The 16579-nt window shown below is 45.9% G+C and overlaps 1 protein-coding gene and 1 long non-coding RNA gene across 2 annotated transcripts in view; one reads left to right on the top strand and one right to left on the bottom strand.

The window, feature by feature from the left end:
- Positions 1 to 16579, bottom strand: part of HMGA2 (high mobility group AT-hook 2) — a 145172-nt gene that overhangs the window by 85635 nt on the left and 42958 nt on the right. The gene's annotated exons all lie outside the window — the stretch shown is intronic.
- LOC140642485 (uncharacterized) lies at positions 2720 to 4409 on the top strand. The gene is made up of 2 exons (XR_012038906.1): positions 2720 to 3291; positions 4127 to 4409. It is a non-coding gene; the product is annotated as an uncharacterized lncRNA (long non-coding RNA).

Raw genomic sequence — 16579 nt, 5'->3', positions numbered from 1 at the left:
TTAACGCTCTCAACAATCCAGTGTATTAATACAGTGATCCCCTGACGGGCCTCATTCTGGAGCTGAGGCAGCGAAGGCCCAGAGAGGTTAAAACCTTGTCCAAATTCATGCAGGTGCAGACTATCAGCGCATGTTAATTTAGATGAGGCTAACTGACATAAAAACTTAAAGATGCTAATAAATGTGGAGCATTTGGAAGCCTAATTCCACGAAAATATGAAAAATTTTGAAAGAGATATTTCACTTAGTTAAAGCAATAATGCTGAACTATGCAGACCTCTTACTTTGAGGATACAGATCACACACGCACACGCACAACAACCTTCCTTAGAAATAGTGTAAGGGGGGGGATCCCTGGGTGGCTCAGCGGTTTAGGGCCTGCCTTCGGCCCAGGGCCTGATCCTCGAGTCCTGGGATCGAGTCCCGCATTAGGCTCCTGCATGGAGCCTGCTTCTGCCTCTGCCTGTGTTTCTGCCCCCTCCCCCCCGTCTCTCTTGAATAAATAAAATCTTAAAAAAAAAAAAATAGCGTAAGGGCCAACGTGAAGTGTGAATTTTGCCCTTGACAGCAAAAGGAAGATCTCCATGTGTGCTGATACTGATCAGTTTTACCAACTGGGCAGCCACGAGTTGGCAACCGTGGCAGTTTTCCCCCGAGGGCCACTGGACAGCACACGTATGAAAACATTACACGAAATTGTTTTTCGGGGTTAAAAGAGGCTTTTAACCCCTTCCCGAATTCTCCAATTTGACTGATACGTGCAGATGAGAAAAACAAGCGGTCCCCTGATTTTAATAAAGTAGGATTTATTGGGAAAGCAAGGACTGGTTATTGTAAACTGTGCCTCTTTCTGGAAACGTTTAGAATTTTGAAAGAAGTCACCTCGGCAATATAATGTGGTCCAGCCTTCGGTTTCCAGGGGGGAGAACTACGTGCCAAGGACATGAAAGTCAGGTTAGCATCAGCCTTCCGAGGGAGGCAGGGAGGCAGGCCATAGCCCAGTGGCTCCAAGCACAGGTGCACTTCTTAGCTGAGGGGCTTGGCAAGTTCTTTTACTTTTTTGAGGCCTCACCGTTCTCAGTGCAAAAGGTGGAACACGAGGGAGGTGGTTGTGGATATTAAGCGAGGTCCCAAATACAGAGCAACCTGTGCAACACCTGACACCCAGGAAGCACTCAGTAAGCGGCCACTGCTGCTGTCCCGTCTTCTTTACTCTGACCGGTTAGTGTCAGAACTGGGTGCAAAGCACTTTTGCACCCAGCACTTTTTCTTTTCATTATAAATAATCCAAGGCGTTGCCCCTTTCGTGTACCCTGGGCCTCCAGGGGGAAGATCCCGTATCCCTGTGTTTCCCCCAAACCTCTGCTTTCCTTCCACCCTAGGATAATCCTCCAGCCTGCTGGCCAGGGTTTTCCATCCGAATGGAACTTGGAGGGTGCACATCCTAAACTCTGGATCAGGAAGGCTCCCGATGCGCTTTCACAAAGGGGATAAACATAGGTTCAGGAAGTCTGAGGCGCAGAGATTCCGTGGCTCACATGCCCGGCTTCCTCATGATTCAAGCCGGGCTCTTCCTGGAAGGGGGGGGTGGGGTGGGGGACAGCTTGCCATTGATGAAACTTTCCAATAACATCAGAACTGAACAAAATCCTACAACCAACCCGATGTGAACTCCGGGGCGCTCGCCCCTCCTTGTGCAAAACAGCCCTGTTTTCACGAACCCTCGGCCTAGGGGTCAGGAGATTCTGATCCGTCGATCCATCGGCTCCGGATCTTTGCTGCTCTCCTCGCCCTCAAGTCCTCCCTCCAGGCCCCGCGCCGAGCGCTCTGCTGCTGAAGTCTCACCACCCCATCCCCATTTTACAGACAAGCAAACCGAGGCTGCCGGGGCGACGCAGGGAAGCCTCGGGGCCGGGGTTCCAGTCCCCGCACCAGGGCTGCTGACGTCCACCTGCTCCCTCGGGGAGCCCGGCTTGGCCACGGCCTCCGCGGGCCTCAGTTTCCCGGCCTGGGACGGCCGCCGCGGTTCCCTTGCTGCCTGACGGCGCGGCCCGGGCGGGCTCCTGGGTTTCCGGGCTCTGCCCTGCTCCGGGTCCTGCTGCGCCCGGGGCTGCCCCTGGCACCGCACGCACGGGGGGGGGGGGGGGGGAGGGCGTCGGGGAGTCGGGGCGCACAGGGAACGACCGACACCCACACGCGCGCAGCGTGGGCTCCGCAGCAGGCCGCCTCCTCCGGGGATGCGCACCCCAGCACCGCGCCCAGCCGAGAAGGTGTGGGGCAAGGGCGCCCGCCCGCAGCTTCTGCCCGGGCGCAGGCAGGTGTGCAAGGCAGCGCCCCCCCGCCCCCCACGACCCCCCACGCGGCGGGGCAGGCTGCTCTCAGCCGCCCACGGAGGGAGCCCGAGCAGAGCTCTGCCCTCCAGCCCGTGCTCCCCCTCCTCCTCCTCCTCTCCCCCTCTCTCTGTCTCTCTCCCTCCCTCCCTCTCCCTCTCCATCTCCCTCCGTCTCCCCCACCCTCGGTCTCTCCCGCCCTCTGTCCCCCCTCCCCTTCTGTCTCTCCCTGCCGCCCTCCCTCCCCCCTTCTGTTTCTCCCTCCCTCTCCCTCCCTCTCTCCCTCCCTCTGCCCCCCCCCCGCCCCCCCGCTGTCCTGCGGCTGCCAAGCAGCCTGGCTTCATAATCCTGCAAGTGGTTTGTCGCGACTCCTGTTTCCGCCCCGGACCAGCGAGCCTGGGCTTCACCCGAGGCTGTCACGGGGAAGGCGGCGCCGCCTCTGGGAAACAGAATCAGATGCGGGTTCACGGAGGACCCACCCGGGAGGACCCACCCGGGAACGCGAGCTGTCACCGGACAAGGGCGTGGGGGCCACAGCACCGACCCCGCAGCCCCCCGCAGCCCCGGAGGACGGAGGACGCGCAGCTGCAGGAGCTCTCCACGCCTCTGACCTCGTGACCCGGATAAATAGACAAGTAGGATTATTCTCCTTCCTTAAAAATATACCTGAAGGTCCAGGGCAGCTTAAATGGATCCTGACTTTATCAGTGAGTTCTTTAAAAAAGCAAAAGGAACCTCCGCCCCCCAAGACCTAGGCTCCTGGAATAAGGATCTCTTCACCAACGAGAAAGCCTCCAACACTCACATACACAGTTGCCAGGAGATCTCCAGAAGGTTCTGAGCAGCTTCCGTCTGATTCTCAGGCAAAACACACACTGCAACCCCAACAGCGACCTATCGCCGAGTCTTACTCTTCTCTGCTGCCTAGCTATGCAAGTTTAGGCAGGTCACTGAGCTCTGAGTATGTATTGTATTCGCTTTCTTAAAAGATTTTATTTATCTATTTATTTATTTATCTATTTACATATTTATTTACTTATTTATTTATTTATTTGAGAGAGCAAGCAAGCACAAACGGGGGCGGGGGCAGTGAGGGAGAGGGACAAGCCAAGGTGGGGGGGGGGGCTCGACCTCAGGACCCTGACATCACAACCTGAGCTGAAATCAAGAGTCAAGTCGCTGAACTGACTGAGCCACCCGGGCGTCCCTGTATTTTATTATCTTCCTATGAAGGGACTGTGCTAAGGATTCCTAATTTCCCATGTAGTTCCAAAGTGAAATATTTGTTTAATGAAAGAATCGATTGACCTCGTCAGTGGCAGTTTTGTAGCTTAATCCTCAAACACAAGGAGCGATCAATAGGTGCGGCGCATAGCACAGAAATAAAGCTCCTTGCCGCAGCCTCGGAGAGAAATATTTTTACCAAGTTTTTCTTGCTCTTCTTGTAAAACACACACACACACACACACACACACACAACCACGTCATCAGGCTCTATGATTGAGGAGATGCCAGTGATAGAGGGTGGGGGAGGAGGGTTTATTTATTCGCTTTGAACTGGAATGTTTCGAAAGTGCTAGGCTTTTCCTCGAGGAAGATGCTCTCGCGTCCTCTGTTATCTCCAGTGATCGAGAGGTGAGTGTCAAAGGCTTGTGAATGGATTTCAGAATGTGCAAGGGACACCTCCCATCGTTAGCTGTCTACGTTTTTTTTTTTTTTTCTAACCACTTGCATACTTTTGGTCAACCACTGTAAAATAAACAGCCCTTCCCAAATGTTTTTGTTTTCTTTGACAGCACAGCAATAATTCACTTGGAATGCTGTAGACTAGAGGAGCACTCCAGTGCTGTCCGGAAGGCTAGCTTTCTATCATTTCTATTCGCCGGTTGCTTTTAAAAGTCAGACGATGCCAGACTGAAAGGAACATAAAACACAGTGGAAGATGCATTTATGCTTGTATCTTGTTTTCCTACCCCCTCAAAATATATACAACATGAGTGTCTAGCCACACTTGTGCCTGTGCATCGTGTGTTTATGCATCCTCTAAACGTATATTAAAAACAAGACTCCCCCCTTAAGTGTTTGCTGCTTTTGTGCTTGTACTTCTGTTTGATATGTGAGAAGCAGAGCATCTAAATTAAGACACAGTTTAGAGGTCATGCAAGAGAGGATGGAAATGAATATATATTCCTGCCTGGAAAGTTGCAGAAAAGCTGTCCTAATACACTCGCGGCTTAGTTGAAAATGTTCTTCCCTGTTTAAAAATGCTCTTTTCTCCAGTCAGTCACCTACTAAGGAAGTTTAGGGAAAAAATGCATATAAAAGTTGGTCTAAAGGGCTTTATCTCCTTCCCTATCGTGGGTGGGGATCTTTGTCTCTGATGTGTAGAACAGAATTAAGTGTGTATCTGGGTGTCAAAAGTGGAAGGCCAGCAGCTGACCTGGGGAACAGTCCAGCCTCTGCGCACTGCGGCTGGGAGAGCTTTCTAGAGGACAACATTTGAAGGAGGAAAATTGTGGAGTTTGGAAGTGCTCCGTTTTCATCTCAACCAGCCTCCTCTCTGAGAAACCTGTCTCTAGCGTGCACAACCAAGCGTGAATGCGTCCTGTCAACACAGGGTTTCATTTCAGAGGCTGGGAGTGGATCAGCTGAGCCACCTCACCTGCGTTCCTTGCAAGTGGCTGGAGCCCTAGGAGCCTGGCTTAGCTTTGGGCTTCTCCAGCAGAGAGCAGTGAAACACTGTCAATAAACTTAATTCTGGAAACCAGAGTAGCTTCCAAGCTAAGAAAATGGCCAAGGCAGACCTGGCAGGCTCATCAGAGTTGCAAACAAACTGGGGAAACTGGGCTTGGCGATTTGAAAAGCTGGCTAGGTGCTGGAAGTTGGGAGGTCGCTATTGATAGGAGTGCGTATCCCGAGACACTGAAATGTTAGTCCCAGCAGCACCGTGGAGCAAGACAGACGACACAAAAGAGAAAGCATATGCTTTCCCAAGGTAGTTTCTCATTTTCACCACACTCTTATTGAATTCTTAGACATTTCCGAGGCCACCTTCCCTTGCACTCTGCACTGTCACAATGTCAGCTCCTGAATCTCAATGTCAGGCCACCTACCTCGGCAGTTCTTCAAGCACCCCTCGTTTGCAGCGGAGGAGCTGCTTGGTAGATCAAGTGCAAGGAGCAGTTTGCACACATGCATCCTATAGGAGACGTGGCTGCCGAGAGCCAATTTTGAGAAACTTGAAAACAGCTTTCTGTGGCTCGAGTTCAAGATGAGGTTTGTAGTGGGGATGTGTGAATGGCGCTTCCAGGTGAAGTGATTTACGACATTACACATGACCTTGTTAACGGAACGACACAAAAATGCAGAAACTCCCCAACACCCAGTCCTTGGCTGGGGTGTGAATGGGTTCTTCTCCTTCCAATGCACAAAAGCTGATGACAGAGAATACGGGGGAATGGACTATGTTCGTGCTAAGCTGCTCTCAAAGAGAAATATATATTTGCACAAAGGAAGTAGGAGCGTTTGCAATCCCACGACGTGGATTGTGTATGATCTGGCCTGTGACTTTTCTTGCATTAAAAGGAGTTTAATCAACTATTATTGTTTTTAACCTAAGAGATTTCAGAGAGACTATTCTGAAGCCATCTAGTCCGAACGCAACCAAAGCAAGCGGAGTGCTCACTCGCCTCGCTGAACTCGGGGGGATGCCCTCTGTATCCCTCACACCATCTTTTTACTAGTGGCTTGATGAGCTCCCATTCGGAGACTTCTTACCGCCTTCAAGTGCGGGGCTCGGATCCCAGGTCCCCCGTGTGGGCTGCCAAGATGCTAAGCGAGGCAGAGAGCACTGCACATCAAAGGGGAGAGGGAGATGGCACCCTGCCCGACAGGCACGCTGTGCAAAGGGCGAACTTCGAAGAGACGGGCTCACATCAAAAGCCACCGTGTGTTTTACATTCCCCCAGTGACCAGGCTCACTTTACCTCCCCCTGGAGCCTCCTTTCAGCCACTCGGTCTCTCCCTTCTCGAAGGACAACTCCCTTCTTCTTTACTCCTCTCAAAGCCCTCTCCGCAGCACCATCTCGACAAAAAGAAACACTCTGCAACCAGAAAACGACTTCCACGGGCCCCGCAGAACGGCTCCCCGAGAACCCAAGGGCCAAGCTTCCCAGCAACTCAAGTAGGTGCCCGGCTCAGAGGCTGCATTGCTTGGAAAGTGCAGCCGCTGGTCCACGGCCACATCACCCCCGCTTGGCCTTCCCCAAGGTCTCAGTGGGAACATCTTTCTTTTCCCTTCTCTTTCTTTTCTTTTCTTTTTTCTTTTCTTTTCTTTCTTTCCCCTTCCTTTTTTTCTTTCCCCTTCCTTTTCTTTCTCTTTCTTTCTTTCTTTCTTTCTTTCTTTCTTTCTTTCTTTCTTTCTTTCTTTCTTTCTTTTTCTTTTCCTCTTTCTTTCTCTTTTCTTTCTTATCATTTCAAACAAGAACAATGAATTCCTCAAGCCCACAAGAATGTGACAAGGTGTCAACAAAGCCAACCAGGACGGTGATGTATGGCCCGCAGGCTGCAGCCCCCATAAATCACTTCACAAGCCAGAGCTGCAAAGAATGAGCCCTGCAAACCTGGAGCCCGGAGTGCCAGCTCCTCATACCCTCAAGTATGCTCCCGCCCTCCGTCCCCCCACAGCCATCCTCCTCCGGCCCCCTTGCCCAAGTCCACCTGCTCAAGAGTTAAGTTCTTTTCTTTCTGTGGCAAATAGTGCTCATACCCGGTGGAGCACTATGTAATGGAACACGCTTTAGGGACTGGTGTTGATGTGGCTTTTTTGAAGGCTATCTGGAAACATCTGCCTAAAATCCTAATTTCAAAGGTTTATAAATGGCAAAGTATTTGTTCTTTGATTGAGGAGGTTTAGGCTTTGGTGGTGAAATGATGTTAAGGTTTTCAAAAATGGGGTGCCAGAAACTGTTTTGCCTGCCTCACACGTGATACAAAGAGAAACAGAACTACCAATCGAGAAGTCCTTTCTGGGTTCTTACTTAGTATGTGGCTTTCTTCAAAGAAACACCGGATGTGTAGGGTACATACTAAAATTAGGAGGCAATTGGGGGTATTTAACACTGCCTTAGGCAAAGTAATTTACAGACAAGTATAGGACCACCAAATAAGATATTCTCTGTCAGTGTTTTAATGTATTTGATTTATACCTTAAGCCACAATTTGGGAGTGAGTACTCACTGTAAGCTGTGAATGCAAAAAATCTCTAGAAAACTTTTAAATACAAATGACTGACTAATTTTGCAGTAACTTAGACCCTATCCTGTGAAAAGCATAATACGGAACTACTATTTTTGAAAAAGTGCCCTAAACACATACTTATAACAGACCGGAACAGCTAAGCAAATCATTTGTAAGGAGGTGTTCATATGACAGACTGATTTAAAGCTGCTACAGTCTTATACACCAAGTTTAAGAGAAAAGGAACTTGCAAAGAAATGGTTTTGTTGAAAATGAGAGGCAACAACAAAAAGAGAATCATCTTACCAGTGCCCATGCTAATGGAGACCAGGGTCAGCAGGGCTGAATGTAAGCTCGTTTCTTCCCTCCAACCACCCCTTTTCTTTTTTTTTTAAATCAAAGATTCTAAAAATAGCTGGAGCAGCAGAGATGAACTTATTCTCAGCTGACAACTCTACTCTCTGATGACAGTAAAATTAATCCAAAGAAACGGCAAATTCTTAAAAAGAAAGTAACATACACCAAAATTGGTAGCTCAAACTCATACGAAGTTGACTTAGAGTTGATGTAAATATTGGTACTAAAGACCATCTGAATCTATGAGAGTTCAGATAAGGGATTCTTTGCAGTACAGTATGATCTCTGAAAGAATATGCTAAGGTTATTATGAGTGACGAGTTCTACTGTGTGTAAAACGGTCAACTTTGAATAATATCATTTACTCATTCAAGAGCACAGCTATTCAAGTAAATGAAGTACATCTGGAATTACTGCCAATAAGACAACCAAAGAAAGTATGTACTGAGTCACTGTCAGTGTCTCTTCTCAGATGAGAATAGACAAAAAAAGAAGTTCAATTTGGGGACACCTGGGTGGCTCAGCGGTTGAGCATCTCCTTTTGGCTCAGGGCATGATCCCCAGGTCCTGGGATCAAGTCCTACATCGGGCTCCCTGCAGGGAGCCCGCTTCTCCCTCTACCTGTGTCTCTGCCTCTCTCTGTGTCTCTCATGAACAAATATGATCTTTTTTAAAAAAATTCAATAGGGCACTACTTTGGAAGAACTATCTGTTCCATTAACTCTCTTTAGACATAAACATTTCTTTTTATTTTTACACATGCATGATTTTGGATTACAACAAAATAAAACTCCCTACGGCCACAGTATCAAGCTATATAGTAATTATATAATAATTAGCTAGTAAACACTAACAAAATAGTGTTACCTGGGGAATACAGACTTTCTGGCTGAATTAAAAAAAACTGAAAAGATAGGGTAAGTACATGCAGACCTGTGAAATTCTGATTTTCTTGCATTGGAATAACTTGTAGAAAGCGCTATACCTGCCTCAAAATGTGACTCTATTTTCCTGAGATGGAACTCCAAATTGGAAAAAGCCAAAAGAAGAGGACACTGGGGATGACCATTTAAGATCTTATAAAGGTTTAAAGCATACTTGTGAACATATTAACCTTCATGTATAGACACAGAAAAACAGACGAATTAGAACCACGAACATCTACTCTTTTGTTAAAAAGAGAAATAGCTTGCTAAACCTTTAGGGATTTCCATGGGTAAATCTGGGCAGCCTGATGCAAGTTATGAATTGGCCCACAGAACAAGTGTTCATAGGTCACCTGTACTCCACTCCCAACAGAGCCTGAGAGGCCTCTGGAATCACTCAACTTCTAGAAAAAATTCTATAACAACTGTTAGTGGGAACCGCATCTTCAGATGGTTTCTTTCCTACTGGAAACATAGGCTTTGTTGTATGCAAGCAATTTGTCCCCACTGAAATGATGATGTTCAAAGTTGCCTCAGGGGTACCTGGGTGCTCAGTCTGTCGGCTCAGGTCATGATCGCAGGGTCCTGGGATGGAGCCCCGCATCAGGTGACCTGCTCAGCGAGGGAGTCTGCTTTTCCCTCTCCTCCTCTGCCCCGCTCCTGCTCATGCTCTCTCTCGCGGACTCCCTCTCTCAAATAAATAAATTAAATTAAATTAAAAATTCCGAGTATTTACCCATGTCATTAAAGACTTTTATCTACATTTTTACCCAATGTGTCTCAGCAAAACTGACAAAGCTTTCAACTAAGTAGCAGACTTTACGTAACTGTATTGTGTTCCTATTTACGTATTTATTACTTACATATTTTATGTGCATTGATTATTTAAATTACATATTTATTAATTTCGACTTTAAATTTGCAAAATAAAAGTGTGCTTTATCTTCATAGGTAATAAATGAGATCTATGAAAGTATCAAGGATCAATTCTTACTCTTATTCACAACTAGTGTGTGTCAATAAACATAGACCAAGACCCAACTCCAGTTTAATGCATACGGGGAAGGAAAAGCAACGTAAAAATCCTTGCAAATTGGGCTCTGTCCCACTGTCGTGTCATTCGCAGAGCAAATACCTGTGTGTGTGCAGAAAGAGCTAGGGTATAGAGAGATACAAAATGGAAGCTCACTTGCCTTTTGTAACTGACCTACCTCAAACTACCCTATCTTGTTACGTACATTGGCTTCTTTTTATGTGTGGGATTTTGAATTCTACAAGGCAGGAACTATACGGTAAACCCCATGGGTGCACTCTTCAGTCCTATGTCTTTATTATTGGATTTATAGTAATTTTCTGTGGATAAATGTAATTAAATATACTCAGACTAATGTGATAATGGTTATATATGTGTGTATATATATATATGCTTCATATTACACGTATATATTCTTTTTTTTAAGGGTTTTATTTAATCATCTGAGAGAGAGACAGATTGAGTGAGAGCACATGCAGAGGTAGGAAGGGAGAGGGAGAAGCACACTCCCTGCAGAGCAAGGAGGCCAACGCTGGGCTCAACCTCAGGACCCTGGGATCATGATCTGATCATGATCAGACACTTAAGGGTCAAAGACAGACACTTAACCAACTAAGCCACCCAGGTACCCTTATTTATATTCTTTATATGGCTAGCAACACACTAACTTTCTACCAAGCTGTCTTTGTATTATGGGAAATCTCTAATACATGTGACTCACTAATAGTGACATTGGAAGTCTCTCCTCTTCCATTCTGTTCTATCAATAAATACTATGCCTCATTTTGTGACTGACTATATATAGCTACATATACTTAGCCTTGATTCAATATAAGTAAAATAGTGAGAGAAGGAAATAAACCTCTTCCGCTGCCGGCTGCCCTGTTGGGTTTCACCATTCATTTCTGACATGCCTGGAAACAGAATCTAGAGGGATCACGGTGTAGGTAGACACACAGCTTGGGCACAGTCATTCCTTGGCTATGCTTTATAAGATCGACACTGTGCTGTGCACTGAAAATACAAGGAGGGAGGAGACGTAGTCCACTGTGCGTTAGACACGCAAGCAAACAAGTACAACGTGCTGTGAATGTCCTCTCTTGAAGGTGTTTTCAAACTCCCACGATGGCAAAGACAAGATGGTAATTAGTTTCAGGAGGGGAATACTATATTTGAACTGGGGCTTGGGAGAGGCATTGAGATTTGTTCAGATGGAGACAAAGATAAAGAAGAGGACCATCAGAGGGGTAGCCTGGTGGTTCAGTCAGTTAAGCTTCTGACTCTTGGTTTTGGCTCAGGTCATGATCTCAGGGTCATGAGCTCAAGCCCCATGTTGGGCTCCATGCCAGGTACAGAGTCTGCTTGAGATTCTCTGTCTCCCCCTCCCTCGGCCCCTCCCCTGCTCATGCTATAAATAAATAAATAAATAATACCAAAAAAAAAAAAAAAAAAAAGAATAGGACAATCAGAGAATCAGAGCAGAGGTAGGTGGGAAATAACCAATGTAGCTTTCAGGGGGGAAAAAAAAAGGTCTTTCTGTACTAATGAAGTGCAAACCACAACTGGGGTAGATGGTAGGAGGCAAAATGAGAAACTCCAGCTCATGCTATAATCCCCATAAGAAATGAGGGCTTCGTCCCTTGAGTGAATGGTAGCCGCTGAAGACTTCTGGCAGGAGAGTGATGAGCTTTCTGTCTCGAAGACAGCACCCCCAGTAATATAACGGGTGGGCTGGAGGAAGGGTCAAGAAACTAGGAGACTGGTGCAAAGAGCTCAAGTGAGGGATGATGAGCCCCTGTTCAGAGAAACAGCAGTGGAACGGAGGAAAAGAAAACTCAAAACATATGGAGCAATAAATGACAGGACTCGGTGAGTGCTGAAAATGGAGAAAGAAGGGAATTCGGGATGACCGGGTGAACCAGAGCACTCTCAAGTGAGCGGAGAGGACAGTCAGTGAAAGGTGGGAGGAAGCCCAGATGTCACCGGGCATACTCAGAAGGGATGTGTGGAATGAAAAATCAAGAGGGCCTCAGTTCTCCCCCCAGAGATGAGCAACATGTGATGGGCAGGTAGAAAGAGAAGAGCCTACCAGATACAAGGAGCTTCCAGAGCAGAGAAGCAACATCAGGAAAACAGCTTCACTCTGGGATCCAAAGAGGGAGAGCTGGAAACAGAGAGGCTTGGCCACTGCATCCACTAGTTCAGAACAGCCATGGGGATGAAGACTGGGGAGCACCCCTTGGATTTTGCAGTTAGGTGGTCATCGGTGACCTTATTATGAATACGGTCCATGCGATGAAGGGGGTGGAAGGCAGATCACATTGCACTCAGCCGAGTGGGGGGTAGGAGGCCGGGAGTCCTTTTCACTTCCCATCCTCTTGCCTCCCTGCCATTTCAGAATAGCTGCAGGCTCTAAAAGACAGGTCCTCTTGCTATGCCCAAAGACCTTTAAAAAAAAATTTTTTTTTAAGATTTTATTTATTTATTCATGAGAGACACAGAGAGAGAGGCAGAGACACAGGCAGAGGGAGAAGCAGGCTCCCTGTGGAGAGCCCGATGTGGGACTCGATCCTGGAACCCCAGGATCACACCCCGAGCAGAAGGCAGATGCTCAACCACTGAGCCACCCTGGCGTCCCATATGCCTAAAGACCTTTCAACCCAAGAAAGCGAGATCACGTTGCAAAACCCAGAGCTGCAGTGCACAGAAGGCACATGGAGGGAAGGGTGATGTTAACACATCAGAGAGGTTAAATATATGGTTCACAGTCAAGGTTACTGAACTATTCTGAGCCTTTCTGGGAAAAACTACCTGGATGAGACTTGGGCGGAATCCAAACTGGAAAGGAGTCTTAAGAGATCCTAAGACCCTCATCAGGCATCATTCCGTGGAGCTGATAGCCTGCGTGTGAACTAAAAGGAATGCAGCGCTCTAACCTAAAGGGTAAACGTCCTTTCAGGATTCCTTTTAGGAAAAAGGATACAGTCACGGAGAAAACTTGTTCTACCTTAGTCTTTAGCTTGCAGCATCTAGATACAGAACATTCAAGATGGTCAAGAGAAGGGGAAAAAATAACATCTTGTGGTAAAGCTAAGGCTTTCTTGTTTCTAGAACTTAAATTCATTTTCCTTTTGCACACTCAAGGAAGAAACTCATATAAATGGGTTGAGAGGGCCAGAAAGACACACTCAAGCAATGGTCAGCAAACTTTTTGTGTAAAGAGCCAGGTAGTAAATATTTTAGGCTTTGTGGGCTAGGTGGTCTCTGTGGCGACTACGCAACACGGCCACTGAAGCAGCCACAGGCAGTACGTGGACCAATAAGCACGGCTGTGTCCCAGAAACACTTTATTTATGGATGCTGAAATCTGCATCTCGTAATTTTCACATGTCACAAAATACAACCATTCTTTTTCATTTTTTTTCGACCATTTACAAAGGCGTACACCGCTCTTGGATTAGAGGGTCATCCAAAAGCAGGCAGTGGGCTGGATTTGGCCTGCGGTCCAGTTTGCTACTCCTACACTAGAAGAACCTCATCTAGTTCAACCTCCTCCATCAGCCTGGGTTTAGCGAATTAGAATTTCTGGGCATGGAGCACACTGATCTGGGGAGACAGTGGAATTGATATATTTGGCAATCTAGAGAGAACTGATTCTTGGCAGTGTCACAGCCCTTCTGCCTATGACCCTGAGCTGGTCACTCACCCTGATGCTGACAGTGGGAGTTACAGTTGACCTAGGGGCTATCCATCCAATTCTTCATTCATTCACTAATCATTCACTGAATGACAATGGCTTCTCCAGCACCAGGGGAAATAGTAAAGAAAGCAAAAAAACATGGGCTCCCTATCTTCCAGATGTCTATACCCGTTTGAGACAATTAGACTTATGCACTAGAATAATGGTACAATTTCAATGTAAGTTCATAAAATTAAAGGGAAAGTTCTCAGGCAGCTAATATTTAGACCCGATTGCCAGAAGGAGGTAAATGTTTTCCCTTTCAAGTTAATCAAAGCATGTGTTGATTACCAGCTCCTGGCATTAGGAAAGTACAAAAATCATCTCAGAAAGTACTAATCAGGGGCAGCCCGGGTGGCTCAGTGGTTTAGCATCTGCCTTCGGCCCAGGGCGTGATCCTGGGGTCCCAGGATCGAGTCCCACATCAGCTCCCCACAGGGAGCCTGCTTCTCCCTCTGCCTGTGTCTCTGCCTCTCTGTCTTTCATGAATAAATAAAATCTTAAAAAAAAAAAAAAGAAAAAAGAAAGTACTAATCACCTGTATTATAAGTACCTATATCAAAACTGATGTTGTGAAGAAGAATAGTATTGTAATAAATGATCCTAATTCATTGGTCATGATAGAGGCCTCTGACTAACCCTACATTTTTTTTCTAAATCAAATCAAATCTGATCATTCTCTTACTCGGAAATCCTTAGTAGCTTCTCGTTTCCTAGGATGCCCGATCTCAGGCATGCCATGCATGGCCTGCATGACCTGTTAGCACTAACTATTTAGACTCATTGTCTGTGGCTACCTCTGACCCAAGCGATGGCCCTAATTTGCACTATCCAACCAACACTAGCTGAATACACCCTGTACCTTCCTGCCACCATTAATTTGTTCCTACTTCTCATGCAGCTGGAAGGGTCTTCCAGGAATTTTTCTTCCAGTTTTTCTACTAAAATCCTATTCGTTCTTAAGGGCTCCGCTGAAGTGCCATTCATCTTTACCTCGTTGGAAGGAAGGAAGGCCTCATAGATCTTTATGATTTACATCTTGGCAAAACTATCTAAAATACCAACCTTCTAAGGCTCTTTTCAGGATTAAATAATAAAGTAAAATAAAGTTTATAATGCACCTAGCATAACTCATGACACGTAGTTGGAGTTCAAAGTAAACAGAAGTGCCACATGTATGCATATCTACCCTTAGATTATAAGTTCTTAAAGCTAAGAACCATATTTTATTACTTACACACAAACCTATTATGCGAAGTGCTCAGTATTTATTAAATAAAATTGGAATATGGAGCACTACACGTTCACAAAGCATAATCAGTGCTTTTAATCCTAAAGCTAAGTGTGAGAAGGACTGAAACACTGTAAGGTCTCTGTAATGTTTCTAATTGGGTTGATCACATGGCGCAGAGAAATCATGGCTTTTGGAGTGGGTTCCAGACTCAGTTTTATTACTAACAGTGTATCTGTGCAAGTTACTTACATTTTCTTAGACTTGGTTTCTTTATATATAAAACTATGTCAATCAAATGTGCTTTGAAGGTTTATCTCTACAACAGTGTCTGGTATTTGGCAGGTGTCTAATAAGTACTGACTATGAATATATTCATATATTAATGGGCTATTCCATAGCCCTTATTAAGCAGGGCTGTGGTTAGATGCCTCATGTACATTACCTACATTGATGAAATAATACCAGACTGAAATGTGAATTGTACTTCTTGACCATTCTTTCTTAAATATGTAAAGAGAGCAGCAATCTCCAGCCTTCTTTGTGTGGAAGAGCTGGTGCAAAGGAAGGTAGTTTACTAGCAGTTTCCTATGATCCCTGACGAGTTACCCTATTGATAGCACCCTCTTTGACTTCTCCCCAATGACCTCGACAGATAACAAGAGGGCACCGTGGACCACAATGTCAGATTAGACACGAGGGTCCATCAACCTATCAGGTGGTACTTTAAGAGCCATGATCATTTTTATCATCTGCTGGGGAGGGTCCCTAAAATGCAACCTTCATTTCCTAGTCATTTCTGCAGTCTTTCTGGATTGCTCTTGGTCCACCATATATATATATATTCCTTCTGTGGTATTGCTTTGATTTATGTACATACTTGATGATGGCAGTGGTAGAAGCCTATTTCAAAAGATGTATATCCAAAGTAAATTGGCCTAAGGAACCCTGAGCAAGAATGAATCAAAGTCTATCTGGTATTGAGTTGAGGGAGTCAGATCCTTAGAAAACAGTTCCTGGACTTAACTTAGCTAACTATTCCATCAGCTGAAATTTTTGCAAAGGTTTGTGTATCTTTGACCAAGAGGTATAGCATCTTACCGAGGCCAATCCCTTAAAATATATGATATGGGAAATCAGTGATAATCTATTGGACTCACTTGTACAGGATGTATTAGCAGTTTGGGCAACATGAGTATTTTCGACACTACAGTGTCTATAATTGGGGTTTGGGCCCAAATTCTTAATTTACTTTTCAATGTCAAATTGCCAGGATTCCATTATTCTATCAAGAGTAACCAATAAAAACCACTGATCACCTAGTTGATGACTTATTAAAATTGGTGCTAGCATTTCCATAGGGTCTAATGAGGATTGTGATAAAAGAAGGGAGAACAAGCAGCCGGGTTTTGCTGTCCTATCACCATTCCACGAACCTTCATTTCAGATGTACTGAACTGGACGAGAACCATGGGAGAAAATAGCAAAGAAACTCTGGCTTCGATTTTTCTCCATATTCAAGGTAAATGGTGCCTTGGGTCCAAATGAGGTGACTCATGGCCTCAGTTCTCTCTTTCCTGTCTCATGTTCAAATGCAGCCAAGACTGGAAAGTAATCCGACCCCTCCCCGCTCGTAGTGGACTGCTTCCAGGATGACATTTAGTTTTCATTCTCCGAGCGCTCTGTAAAACCACCTACTGCTCAGAGAAGCTCTTTGACATGTTC

Source organism: Canis lupus, chromosome 11 (assembly GCF_048164855.1).
Source record: "Canis lupus baileyi chromosome 11, mCanLup2.hap1, whole genome shotgun sequence".
Taxonomy (NCBI): domain Eukaryota; kingdom Metazoa; phylum Chordata; class Mammalia; order Carnivora; family Canidae; genus Canis; species Canis lupus.
This window is presented reverse-complemented; position numbering and strand designations above follow the sequence as displayed.